Consider the following 15121-nt stretch of genomic DNA (forward strand, 5'->3'; position numbering starts at 1 on the left):
TTTAGGGACTATTCGTGCTTGGACACTTCCTTTGGGACAGTGTGAGCGACCCATAAAGGGCTGAACCTGATTTGATTCATGAAATAACATTTATTTCGTCAAACCTGGAACCTTCTTGCTGTGAGGTGAGAGCACAGTCAGTACTCTCTGTGTCTGGTTAATGGTCCTATGCCTCTTTACTCTCTCTCTTTCTCTCACCACTCCCATTTCCTCTCCTTCTCTATCTCTCTCCTGTTCTCTTTTCTGACTGTTTCTCTGCCTCTCCTTTTTTCTCCCTCACTCCCTTCTCGTCCTTCCCTCTGTCTCTCTGGTTAATGCAGCAGTGATAAGTTAGAGTCTGATGTGAAATCGTTCTCTTTCTCCTCTCGGTCTAATTATCTCTGAGCTCAGCTTTGATCCATCCTTTACCCCCCTCTCTCTCCTCTCTCCCCTCACTTTACCACTCTCCTGTCTCCTCTGTCTGCCTCCCTCCATCTTTCTCCTAGAGCTCTCCTCTCTCATCCCCGGCTCTGTCTCACTCCCTCTATCTTTTTTCTTTTTCGTATAGCTCTCTCTCTCTCTCTCTCTCTCTCTCTCTCTCTCTCTCACACACACACACCCTTCACTATACCTCTCTCCTCTCTCCCTTGTCTTCCTCCCTCTATTTTCCCCCTACAGTTCTCTCCTCCCTCATCCCGTGCTCTACTTCTCAACCATTCTCTTTTTCTCTCGTGTCTCCTCTGTCAAACTCTGCCACCGTCTCTCTCTCTCTCTCTATGAATCTCCCTCTTTTTCTGTCTCTCCTGTCTTCTCTAACACACTCTGTATTCCTCCCTCTCTTTCCTTTCTTCTTTCTCCTTTCTCCTCCAGCTCTACTCTCTTTCACACCATCCATCTCCCTCCAATGTTCTCTCCTGTTTCCTATCGGTCTACCTTGTTCTCTCCTCCCACTCTACCTCTCTCTTCTTCTTTTACTCTATCTTCGTCTTGTATTGCTCATTACTAGTTTTTCTTATCAACTCTAAACCTGTTTTTTTTTTACTTTTATCTCAGATGTGTAACCCTCACCCTCCTCACTGAGAGAAGAACGATAACCACTCTGCCACAGTAACACACTCCACGCAGAGAGATCAGGAGTCTAACCCACAACCTCCTTACAGAGAGGAGGAGACAGGATAACCACTCTGCCACAGGGAGGGCAAAGTAATGAGGAATCTACAGACACTATGGTTGCTATGGAAACGCTCTGTGTGTAAAATGTGGTGATTAAATAAAGTTGGTTTGCACCTAAAAGAAATATGTTTGGAGGACGGCTAAAAGCAAACTGAGGAGAGTGCACGTGAGAGGAGTGTGCATGTGAGGAGAGTGCACATGAGAGTAGTGTGCATGCGAGGAGAGAGAGTGCATGTGAGTGCAGTGTGATGTGAGGAGAGAGTGCATGTGAAAGGAGTGTGCATGTGTGAAGAGAATGCATGTAAGAGGAGTGTGCATGTGAGAGTATTGTGCATGTGAGGAGAGAGTGCACGTGAGAGGAGTGTGCATGTGAGAGTATTGTGCACGTGAGGAGAGAGTGCATGTGAGGAGAGAGTGCATGTAAGAGGAGTGTGCATGTGAGTGGAGTGTGCATGTGTGAAGAGTGTGCATGTGAGAGTAGTGGGCACGTGCGGAGAGAGTGCATGTGAGTGGAGTGTGCATGTGAGAGTATTGTGCACGTGAGGAAAGAGTGCATGTAAGAGGAGTGTGCATGTGAGTGGAGTGTGCATGTGTGAAGAGTGTGCATGTGAGAGGAGTGTGCACGTGAGGAGAGAGTGCATGTGAGTGGAGTGTGCATGTGAGAGGAGTGTGCATGTGAGTGGAGTGTGCATGTGAGAGGAGTGTGCACGTGAGGAGAGAGTGCATGTGACTGGAGTGTGCATGTGAGAGTAGTGTGCGCGTGAGGAGAGAGTGCACGTGAGTGGAGTGTGCATCTGAGAGGAGTGTGCACGTGAGGAGAGAGTGCACATGAGTGGAGTGTGCATGTGAGAGGAGTGTGCAAGTGAGGAGAGAGTGCACGTGAGTGGAGTGTGCATGTGAGAGGAGTGTGCACGTGAGTGGAGTGTGCATGTGAGAGGAGTGTGCACGTGAGGGGAGAGTGCACGTGAGTGGAGTGTGCATGTGAGAGGAGTGTGCACGTGAGGAGAGAGTGCACGTGAGTGGAGTGTGCATGTGAGAGGAGTGTGCACGTGAGGAGAGTGAGCTCTGAGTTACACTGGTCATTATCACAGGCCCAAAGCGCAGACTCATAGGACAAAATGAACTTAAACGAAACACCTTTAACCACCAGTTTTTCTTTCTCTCCTTTGTTTTGCTCTCTTTCTTTGTCTTTCTCTTCACTCTCTCCACCCCCCCATCCCCCTCATCCTCCCCCATAGGCATAAGTAACACAAACACTATACTTCTCTTCTGCCGTCCACTTTCTTCCTCTTTTTTCCTTTCTTTTCTTTTTTCTTTTCTTCTTTTTTCCCATCCTCCTCCTCCTCCTCTCTCTCTCTCTCTCTCTCTCTCTCCCTCTCTAAACCTAGAATTGGTCAAGTCCATCTTGTCCTGCTAATGGACTTAATGATGCAATCAGAGAACATGAAACCTGACTAACAGAAAGAAGGACAGAGCGAGGGAAAGAGGACAGGAAAATGCGAGAGATAGAGAAAGAAACAGAGGAATTAGGGCAGGAGAGAAAGAGAGGAAGGGAAAGCTGAAGTGAGAAAGGGTGGTAAAAAGAGAGTGATAGAGAAGTGAGAGAGAGTGAGAGATAGAAGGGCGAGAGGGAGAGAGAAGGGATGGCAGGATAGACATAGTGAAAGAGGTGAAGAAATAAGGAGAAGAAAAAGAGTACAGGAAAAATAGAGGAAGAGACTGAGAGATAAGGAGAGAGACAGAAAAGAGACAAGGTGAAAAGCAGAAGAGAAAGACCAAGAGGAAGCGAGGACAGGAAGGTGAGAGAAGAGAGAGGGGTTCCCAGGGGCCCAAACAAACTGGGCCAGTGGGATGGAAGTGAGGGATGGTGGTGGGGGGGCATCTGGTGTAATCTACTGCAACACATCAGAGTAACAATGCACCATGACGAAACCAGACTGAAAGTGCAACAACACCAAAACAGAAGAGAGAGAAAGAGAGAGAGACATAGACTGTATGTATAAAAGGACATAGCTAACCTGCTAGCCACCGCATTCCAAACAGGAAGTGATCATGGGCGCACTTCCTGCTCAACTCTGGCTCTAATTCACTTTCTGTTGAAAAACTGTAGCCCCTCTTTCTCTATGTTCGTATTAAGGCACTCTACAAGATCCCGGTGTTTTACATGATATATTACACACAAATCAGGTGCTTTCTTTGCCTGAGGTCACTCCCGCTAGCGTTAGCAACAGGTTTGATTCACTAATATGGAACTCAGGTCCAAATTGGCCGCTATAACTGCTCCAGCCTCGATAAGCTTCAGTTGACTGGAGCCAAACGCTGTGGGTGACGTCACACTCACTTAGTCCACTTATTTATACAGAGGATGGAGAGAGACAGACAGAGGACAGGAGAGGGAGAAAAAGAAGGTAAGAGAGGGAGGAGAGAGAGTAATTACACTACATTACACTCTCATCACAGCAAAAACTAGAGGGTTTGGGTTATTTGCATTGATATAGTTGTGAGTGTTAATTTGGCTCCTCCCACCACTTCAAACTCCCGAGAGAAAAAACCAGTCTGAACCAGACAGACATGAGGTGATTTTTTATTTTCTTACATGCAGCTCTTTTCTCTAAATGCACTTTGATTTAAACTGTATACATCTTCTTTGCTCAAGAATTATAACTGTGTAGGTTGAACTCTTTGTCAAAGACATTGCTGCTTGTCACAGATGTAACCTCATGGTCAACTGAACCACGTTTCATCTGCATTTTTGCATGTTTTATAGGTTTTTTTGTTTTTTATTTTAATCAATGCAAATCGATGAAGGATTAGTTCTATCCTGCATATTTCAAGCTTTTTTTAAGCTTTAACATTTTTGCATTTGGCCGAGCTAAATTGGTGTGCCATTGTCTCCTCTTCTTGCTGAGTTTCATATGGCCCTGACTTTTACTGGTGAAGTTTGTGCATGTATATTATGGGTAAAATGGTGATTTCTGGTCTGGTCCAGGTGCAGTATGTTCCTGTATTTACAGGCACAACAGAGGCAGCCTCTGAAGACAAGTTAAACTACTTGTGTTATTTATTTTAATTTGCTCTTTTTTGCCTCCAGGTGAAATAACACATGTCTCACATCACTGAACATGGTGTTCAATGAAACATCAGCACGTTTGTTTCTATAGTCTCTCACATCATTGAACTCTGTGTGTTTGTTTCTATATTTGTTTACAAATTTATACTTGATAAGTTTAATTCCTGTTTCTTGAATAAGTTCCCCTCTAAGGTCACCACAGTATGATCCTGAGATTGTGATGGTGTTTCCTTCTCTCAAAGATATGTAATCAAAGAAAGGCAATGCAATAAGTATCTTGCTCATGGTGGCTGAAGACGTAAAAGGCATCTTTTATAATGTTTTAACTGAAAAAAAAAAGTTTTAAATGCACTGGATGTTTTGTACAGTGTGCCTTATTAATCTGCACTTTACAGTGTGCAGTTACTACTCCTCAAAATGCCAAGTTAACTCAAATTAAGAGTAAACATAAAACATCTCTGTGTCCATCCATTCATCCATTTTCTTCCGCTTATCCGGGGCCGGGTCGCGGCGGCAGCAGTCTAAGCAGAGACTCCCAGACTTCCCTCACCCCAGACACGTCCTCCAGCTCCTCCGGTGGGACCCCAAGGCATTCCCAGGCCAGCCGAGAGACATAGTCCCTCCAGCGTGTCCTGGGTCTTCCCTGGGGCCTCCTCCCGGTGGGACATGCCCGGAACACCTCCCAAAGGAGGCATCCCGGAGGCATCCTCAGCAGATGCCACCTCAACTGACTCCTCTCAACATGTAAGAGCAGCGGCTCTACTCCAAGCTCCTCCTGTGTGACCGAGCTCCTCACCCTATCCCTAAGGGAGTGCCAAGCCACCCTACGCAGGAAGCACATTTCAGCCGCTTGTATCAGCAATCTTGTCCTTTGGGTCATTACCCAGAGCTCATGACCTCATAAGGAGAGAGAGAGAAAAGACAGCTCTGTGTGTTACTTAGCTAAATCAGGATAACCCTACAAAGCATTATCTGTTTACTCTCAAAATATGAATATAACTCTTGATTTCAGAGTTAAACAGAGCTCAGGTACAGTGTCACTTGAAAATGTTAAATTAACTCTAAAACAGATTGGACTCATGTAAACCCTGAGAAAGTGTTAAAACTGATTCTGTCAGAGTCAATTTAACACTCCACTTTCTGCTGTGTGACAATACATACACAGAATACTACTGTGAGGACAGTTACTCTTTCATATTCTGGTATTGCTTCCCTAAAATCAATTGTAGTTTTGGGTTCAAACACCATGTTATTAGAAAGTGGCGTTTGAACCCACCCATTTTTCCTTCTCCCATCAGTGCTACACAAACACAGAACAAACAGTGAAGCGAATGTAACACTGATGTATATAACAGTTCTTCCTACCGGCGCCATCTGCAGTCCGACTTCTTCAGGACAGTGAGTGTGTGACAGTAAAAAATCCCCCTGATCCCGTTTAAAGTCCCGTAGTCCTGAAAAAGTAGAACTGCAGATGGAGCCAAAACCTTTTTTAAATTAACAGGACATATCACAATGAATGGAAGACCAGAGGAACCATCAGATCATATGCGCAGAAATGTGTGCGTGGTTGAGTATAAATGTTTTAGTTGTGGTTCAAATGTCGCCCTGAAGTGATTACACTGTACAATTACATGCAAACATTCAGAAATTGGTAGATTATGCTATTTGGATTGGAACATAGAAGTAAAATAACCCCACTTTAACTATTGTGGTATCAATATTGACCATTGAGCTTATTTCTTATACATAGATTCTTCTATTTTTGTATCAAGACAATACACTCCTCACACCTCACTCTTTCATTGAAAATACTCAGCCCTCTCTTCATTCTCACCAATCAATATTCTCCTTATTTCTCCCTCTAAACACGTTCCAGTAATGCTTTTTCTTGTTGAGGTGACTCCCCGTGCATCGATCCTCACCTTTAATAAACAGAGCTCATGTTTGACATTTATTGTGTTTCATATGTTATTATTATTTTTACAGTGTGCAGAGCCATGAGAGTCTATAGTGTTGAATAATGCTTAAAGGGGAGGTTTCATACATGCCGCCATTTTGCCCACACTCGTCTTTGAACGCTGCATGGAGAATGTGTTAAAGATGCACTATGTTTCAATTTTCAATTTCAATTTAATATTTTATTTCATTCATTAAAACAAAACAATCCGCATAACTGCATACAGTATTACGGCTTTTGTACAATTTTTGTTAAGTGAATGAAAGGGCACAGAAGGAAGCAAAAGCTTATAATATCTGCCACTCATCAACTCTGACTCTTATTCACTACATTATACAAAGTCAACATAAATGTACAGCTACTTTATGAAAAAAAAAAAAAAAAACAACAACAAAAAAAAACAAAAAAACACAAAATCATCCTGTCACATATCAGTTATATATTTTCTTGATAATGATAATTTCAAACTTTTCTTAAACATATAAATGGATTTGGATTCTTTAATATTACTTTCTAGGCTGTTCCAAAGACTGACTCCCTTGATTGAAATACATCTTTCCTTTGGTTTTGTTCTGAACACTGGTTTAGAAAATACATCAGTTCCTCTTAATTGATATCTATTTTCTCTCTTTCGAAATCTATTTTGCAACTTCTCTGGTAACACTTTTTGATGAGCTTTGTACATGGTTTTAAGAATGCCATATTCCACCAATTCGTTAAATTTCAACGTTTCTAACTGAATAAAAATTGGATTTGTATGTTCTCTATATCCACTTCCATGGATAACTCTAATAGCACGCTTCTGTAACAGAAAAACTGGTTCAATGTAGGTTTTACAAGCACTTCCCCACACTTCAATGCAATATGTCAAATATGGAACGACCAATATGTTATACAATAAGAACAATGCATCTCTGTTGAGAGACTCTTTCACCTTGTGTAATACGGCTATGGTTTGTGATACTTTTGATCTTACTTGCTCTATGTGGGATTTCCACGTCAGCTGTTCATCAATCATAACTCCTAAAAAACGAAATGTACTTGTTCTTTCTATCTCTAATCCTTGTGTGAATAATCTTACCTCTAAATCTTTCTTCTTACAACTAAAGACCATAAATTTAGTTTTGCTAATGTTTATAGATAGCTTGTTAGCATTGAACCATTTTAATATTTTTTGAAACTCATCTTCTACATTATTTATAACCTCATTTATGTTTTTTCCTGAGTAAAATAATGTGGTATCATCAGCAAACAAGATGCAATTTAGTAATTTTGATAGAGACATAAGATCATTCACATAAAGGAGAAAAAGTACTGGCCCCAAGACCGAACCTTGGGGTACCCCACACGTTACTTGACGATGTTCTGATTTTATGTTGTTAATTTCCACAAATTGATAACGGTTCGTTAAGTAACTTGTGACCCATTTGTGTGGTACACCTCGTATACCATACTTGTATAACTTCTGTAATAATATTTCATGATCTAGAGTATCAAATGCTTTTTGAAGATCGACAAAGATACTAACTAAATATTGTTTCTTGTCCATGGCATTAGTGATTTCTTCAGCTAGATCCATTAATGCTGTGGCGGTTGAATGATTGGAACGAAATCCATGTTGGTTCTTACTTAAAATTTTGTATTTTCCAATAAATTTATTTAATCTGCTAACAAATAGTTTCTCTAAAATTTTTGAGAACTGCGAAAGCAGTGATACAGGTCTATAATTTGAGAAATCATTTTTATTTCCTTTTTTAAAAAGTGGAATGACTCTGGCCACTTTCATGTGATCTGGAAATATTCCTGTGCTGAATGAAAGATTACATATATATGTGAAAGGCTCAATAACAACGTTTATCACTTTCTTGATCAATAACATATTAATATCAGTGTAATCATTAGATTTTTTATTTGGACAATTTTGAACAATTGTCAAGACTTCATTTGCCTGCACACTCTCCAAAAACATACTGTTTACATTATCAGCTATTGCTCCATCATTGTTGCTTTCTTTTGGGATATTGTTTGATAAATTTGGGCCAATGTTAGAAAAGTAATGATTAAATTCATTTACAATTTCTTCTTTCCCAAAAATATCTACATTATTTTTTGTAAAATAGTTTGGAATATTTGAAGTTACCTTGCCTTTTTGCAAGACCGTGTTTATTATACCCCATAGTGTAGGTGTAGGTTATATGTAGGTTTGCCACTTGCTTGTCTCCATGGCGATGTTATAACAGACAGATAAGTGGTGCGGGTCATGTCTGAAAGCATGTTATTCAAAGTATTTTTAGCCAATTGTAGTTCGATAAATAAAGGATAGATCAGTTTAATGATAAAAGGGGGCAAGGTGCATTAAATGTCTTGCCCAAGGACGCAACAATGGCATTTGCGGGAGCCGGAATCGCACCGCCAACCTGTGGGTCAGTGGATCTAACCGCTCAACCGATCATGTTTATGTTGAGAGCGGGATTTGAACCGGAAACCTCCAAATCAGTGGACAAACGTTCGACCAACTGAGCTACTGTCGCCCCAAAACACCAGATCATGGAACATCCGAGGCAAAGCAATAACATCTCCACCTAAACAAGCAGAAGTGGGCCCACCGCTAGAAAAAAAGTACCGCAATGTGCCTTTAAAAACATAAGAAACAGGACTAATGGATTTTAAATGGTTTGTAGTGGTTCAACAACACATTTCTGAGTATTTAATGAGTTTATAAGCACTTTACCACAACTTTCAGACGCTACCATGCCGCTGCTAACAACAACTAGCATGCTAACAGCGAACCAGCCTTACTTCCTGGATCACAAAGCATAAAAATAGTTTATAATCAGCTGCAGACGATACACACTGGTCTTTCTATATTACTGTTAAAACCAACTAACCCTTCAAAAAACTGCACGGTGTTCTCTGTTTCAGATCTGAACAGCTGCACGGGCTACATCTCTACTCACTTTCTGTTTATTTAGTTTATTACTTTCCTGCCTGTATCCATAGCAACCAGCAGAAAATGGCCGCCTCCGTCTCCAGAGCATAAGGGAGCTGTGGTCTCTCTGATGCTCTTCACAAACACTGGAGTTTATCTGCAGCCTGAGTCTCATCGTCAGCGCGTGCAACCACAGAACTGGCATGTAAGGTTATGTCTTTTTATTCGCGAGTATTTCCAGGAAAAACCACATCATTTTTCAACAGTCGCAGCTGATTAAAGTGGCCATATCTGTGCAGGAAGATCAAAACAATCAGAAAAACGACACTGATACAAGCCGACTGAGGGAATGAGAGGAGGGGGAGCAGTTAAGGGAACTACAAGCGCTTCCAAAGATATTCCCCTCACTTGGACTGTTTATATATAAAAAAAGTTACTAAAAAGCTTTGAAGTATATTAAAGCTAGTTACACACCACATTTAAAAAAGTTCTGTGATGACTTATTTCGTGCGATGTCAAATCAGCGCAGACTATCTTCAAATCTCTACCTTTGATGTCACAATCCTGGGAAAATTAAAACTCGACACGGCAAAGGGCTCAAAAACAGGATTAATTAAACACGCGTGAATGAAGCTTGTGAGGAATGTAAGGTTATGTCGTCCAGGCAAAAGCACAAACATTTGAGCTCTGCATTTTTTGCCACTTGCAGTTGATTAAAGTGCTTGTATTTGAGTCTCGCTGAAGGCCACATAAAACGACCACATTCCAATAAATATGTGCCCTTTTTATGTCAGTTACTGTGTATTATGGTGAATTGTACCAGTGAAATTTGTCCTGTATTTTCTTGCTGTGAGTAAAGACAGTCACTGAGTACTGCCATATTCTATTGTACTACCACATTCTATACACTATCGCAGTTCACCTTTTGCAGATTTTTTTTGTGTGGAATTTTGCATGTTTTTCTTACAGTGCATAAGCGTGCATCGTGTTCTGCATCCTGATTGGCTAAGGGACTGTAGACCATTGTCCATCAGTCTCCTCCGTGCCGTGTCTCCTGTACAGTACACAATGTGTTCAGACAAATTTACATAAACGTTGGATCGCAGTGTGACTCTGAAGTGCTGTGTGTTTGCAAGTTTTCTCCCCGACAAAACCCACAATGATGAAACGTTCTGCACCGACAAAGTGAACTTTAAGAGTGATTAAACAAGAGAGAAATGTGAGAAAATGTTAATGCCAGTGTGAGAAAAGTGTATAAAGTGTGTGGTGAGGGGTTTTACAGCCAAAAACATAGAGAATAATTGTAAAAAAAATAAAGCTGATACTTTGTGGATTTCACCTTTTGCGGGTTATTTTTAGAACGTAACCCCCGCGATAAACGAGAGACCTGTATGCCTTTACCATACTATACATACTATAATATGTAACTTATTTGTTCTAAAATAAAAAGCTAAAATAAAAGCATGTGTTTTTTTCCATTTTGGTTGTGTTTGCTGTACAGGAAAACAAAGAAAAACATGCATCTTTACTCTGAGCGGGCTTGCATCTCCACAAACCTCACTCTTATTTCACCTCCTCCCGCTCGTCGCTATGGAAATACTGTTCCTTTGGCAATAACCTTTCACAGTATGGCATAAACTGTATCTACCTCCATGGAGAATGTTTCAAAGTTACAAACCGTCACCGTTTAACTTCATGATCTGACGTCCAGTGTTTGTTACGACAGCGCCATGTCCGACCAGAGGAGGCGCTGTTTGCCCCGTGTTCAGGTCACCGCTCAAATCTCATTTCCCTGTGACTGTGAGGCTTCATCATTATTATAAGTACAGTCTTTTATGGAGGGTGGTGCGTCATGCATAAGTCATTACACGCTCATTCAAACCAGCTCTGCCTCCACAGTCTCTGCTTCTCTGGTGAAATAATATCTTAATCTCAAACTGAACGCAGGGAGCTGGCCACTGTAGCCTGAAGACATCTTGTGCTCGTGTTGCTATATAGTTATAATCTACAACGCCCGTGGATCATTATGCCATATATTTTGGACATTTCAAATCACAATATTGATCTAAAACGACTTAACAAAAGGAACACGTCTGCGGAGCCCAACGAGTTATTAGACGCCCCGCAGTTGTCGGCCCCTCCTCTGGATAACTGCGGACCACACTAGCGAGCAGCAGATTCTCGGATTCTACGCGTATCACCGATTAAGAAAGAATCAAATGAACTTGTGTGAAAACAGGGACATGATTTATGCAGGAGGGAGAGGGCAAAGAGAGAATACGTTATTAGGCTGGGGACTATTGCACTAATTAGAAATGGCAAAGACGTGCACACAGGGAGCTAAAACCGGAAATCTTCTGGTTAAGGGGGATTTAGATGCACCGAAACCCACTGCTTATTTAAGTCATATTGTAAAATAATGTTTTTCTCAACAATAAGGGCTAAATAAATGACTTAGTTGATACTTTAACCCAGATATGCAAGTGATACTCTGTACTACGCATATACTACACACACTACACACAAAGAAAAACTAATCTAAAGACTGGTTTTATCTATTCAGAAGTTGATTATTAGATCAAATAACATAAATGATTTACCTTTAAAGCAGAATGAGTTAGTAGCATGTACGTTTGATTCATAAAAGGCTTCAAAAACTAGTCAGAGCGAGCGGTCGCACTTCCACTTTCAATAGTTTTTGCCTTTGCTGTGTAGTTTTATTTTCTTTTTTGCACATCTGCAGCCTCCTTTAACGAAGTAAACACAGTGTGGAGGATCTGCAGGTTTGATGATGCTCTTAAAGGTAATTAAATACTATGTCTCATTTTGAATTAGGTGGTACAGGAATCATCTCATAACTACAAAGTTGTCAGTTCGAATCCTGCTTTAGCTTGTCTGTTTGCCGTTATGCAAGTCACTTTTGGGAAAATTTTCAGAACATGTATGATTCAGACGGCACTCACAAGCTGTACTTCATTTTGTTACTTAAATAAAAGTACAGATACCAGAGCAAAGAAATACTCAAGTAAAAGTAAAAATATCACATGAAAAACACTGCTTAAAGTATCTGTTTAAAAATGTACTTAAAGTGTAAAAATACACGTATATTGTGCAGATTTTGAGAGATAATAAAGCTTCAAATATAGTGATTTTGATAAAGATTTGTGTGGAATTTTGTTCAACAGAAACAGTTGAATCGATGGTGTTTTTCCTGGCTGTTTTTGCTTCTATTAAAGCAAAAACAGCTCAAATTATGAACATGTTAAAAATAAACCCTCAGGTTTTTCAGCAGGTCTCAGTCAATAATAAAAGTACTTTTACTTTTCAGTACTGTTAAAAAATGTAGTGGAGTAGACACTCCAGTATTTGGAAGTATCCACTTAAAATGTACTTAAATACAGACACTTAAAATTTAGACTTAAGTACAGTACTTTACTACTTTTAGTTTGTTACATTCCACCACTGCTCACAAGTAAATAAAGAGATGTGGGTGGGGATTACTGAGGTCAAATATGCAGTGGTGTACTTTTATTTGTACAAGGACAATGCGCAACATTAACCAAGACAAAAGACACAGGAAGATCCTGGTGCAGGTTGTAGCATTAATGCTCATTTACACCTGTAGTCCTGGAGTTCATAAAGATAAACTCAACAAAATAAATTAAAACAGATATTTCCTGGAGGCACATTGTTCAAACACTATTCTAAAAACATACTGCCACACACACTAATATACTAATATTAGCTTCACAACAAACAAACAAACCTAGGATTCCAGATTTTCTCTTCATAAAAATGCCCATCATAATGTCCACTTACATAAATAATGTAAAGCACAGAGTTAAATGTGTTTAAACCAGGCTCTGATGTCACATGTATTTGATGCTTTTACTTTTACAAAACCACCTAAAGTTTTCATATTTTGTGATGTTCTGAGGTTAATCCCAGTGTCTACAGTAAAATCACATTATGTCCCACACAACGTTTGCTCCATTCTGGAAATTATAATGTCTTTGTTAATACATTTTGAAAAGTTCTATTAAGCCTCATCTGCATTTTACTAAAAGTAAAACTTTTCTTCAGATTAAGTTCAGATTTTTTTCATTGTTATTTATGTGAGTAATCTACAGCAAAAGTTTCAAATTAATATCTCTAAATATATTATTCCCTTGAAGGAGAGGACAGTGGAAAACCCTGCTGTATTGCAGTACTTGTATTGTCCACTATGGCGCACGTGGAGAGGGCGCTCCAGAGAAAAATCTGTGTGAAATTTCGATGAAAAATACAAATTTTTCCATCATTTTGAGAACTTTCTATGGGAAGCTTCAGAGCACCTTCAGGAACCTCCTCATGTTTTTTTTTTCTTTAGTAAAGTGAGGACCACCCAAAATGTCCTCACATAGAAAAATAGTCCTCAGTCTGTTGTCCTAAAACCCACGGCTGTTCAATCTGTACATTCTACTTTCTAAATTGATAGCAAAAGACAAAATTTACATCTGTCAGCTCGACAAATCATTGGAGAAGTATTGTCATATTGAGTTTGAAACTGGAGACAATATCTGTTTACAGTTTCAGTGTGGTTAGCCCCTCCCTTTAGATAGATATAAGGCAGTGTCCACCAGTAATCTGACCAGAACTGAAGAAGCGGCTTGGAACTACACAGACATACTCTAAATGATCCTGATCATTCAAATCTCATTCATCTTTACTATATACAAAATTGTTTAGATATGAGCAAACATTTGAAAACCTGTGCAGGTTCGAATCTCTGTTGGCGATTTGTTCCAATGATGAGGAAAAACCATTGGAACATGTTTAAAAGCTCATGAAAGTGGATTTTCCACAGGATTTCTCCTTTAAACTGTCAGATCAGTCATGTGAGCTGGTACAAAGAGCATTCTCACACTGCGGCTTTTCACTGAAGATCTTTTGTTCTGAGACAGGTACAGATCTGAGTGAGTGACAGTTCTCCCACTTTCAGAAACAACAACAGCTTGAAATGTCAACTTTTAAACGCAAAAAGAACAAAATCATCTGGAAAATACAGGAAAATAACTCTAACTCTCAAAAATGTCAGAGGTGCAGAGGAGGGAGAGTTAATATGTGGTGCAGAGGAGGTACAATGAGGAGGAGGGACAGTGAGTATATGGAACAGAGAAAGGACAGTGAATATGTGGTAGAGAGGTGCAGAGGAGGGACAGTAAATACATGGTACAGAGGAAGAACAATGAATATTTGGTGCAGAGGATGATTGGTTTCTGTCGGTTTTTAGAGGGATAGTGAATCTAGAGCAGAGGTGCCCAAACTTTTTTATTGAGGCCCACATCTCAAAACAATTCGAAACGGAGGGCCACAGACCAGTGATCAATGCAGTGCGGTGCTTTATACACAGCTTTGACAGAGCCGCGGTGCATTAATAAGGCCTGACACACATTCATTTTAGGTCTGTATCACAATGCAATGTGATGTTTGAGGGTATAGTGGTAGAAATAGTTTAATTTGCTGTTAAAATACTACTTATGATCAACTGGGCCGGTTCAGCAGGAGGCCTGAGGGCCAATAAAAACTGGTCTGAGGGCCACATATGGCCCCCGGGCCATAGTTTGGACACCCCTGATCTAGAGGATGCAGAGGAGGATGCATTTGCTCTGGTGACATCTCTCTTCTTTACATTAACAGCTCATATTTCTCATAAACACAGATTAATTAGTGTAAAAAACTGTTGATTTATCTGTGATTTACAGCTGGTTAAATGAAAACACGATGAGCGCCCTGACAGCGCCGCATCTGTCTGCCATCCATCACCCCTCTCCCCTCCACCTTTCCTCTCCTCCGCACTCCTCAGATCAAGCCTGGAGCCGAGTCTTCAAAATGGCTCCTTCTCTCCTCCTCTTTCTTCTCCTCCTCCTCCTCTCCTCATCCTTTACCTCTTATCCTCTCCGTCTCCTCTCCTTCTCCTCTCCTCCTACTCCTTCTTTCTCCTCTCTTTCTGTTTGTTTGTGGACTTTTATAA

Source organism: Periophthalmus magnuspinnatus, chromosome 1, assembly GCF_009829125.3.
Source record: "Periophthalmus magnuspinnatus isolate fPerMag1 chromosome 1, fPerMag1.2.pri, whole genome shotgun sequence".
Taxonomy (NCBI): Eukaryota; Metazoa; Chordata; class Actinopteri; order Gobiiformes; family Gobiidae; genus Periophthalmus; species Periophthalmus magnuspinnatus.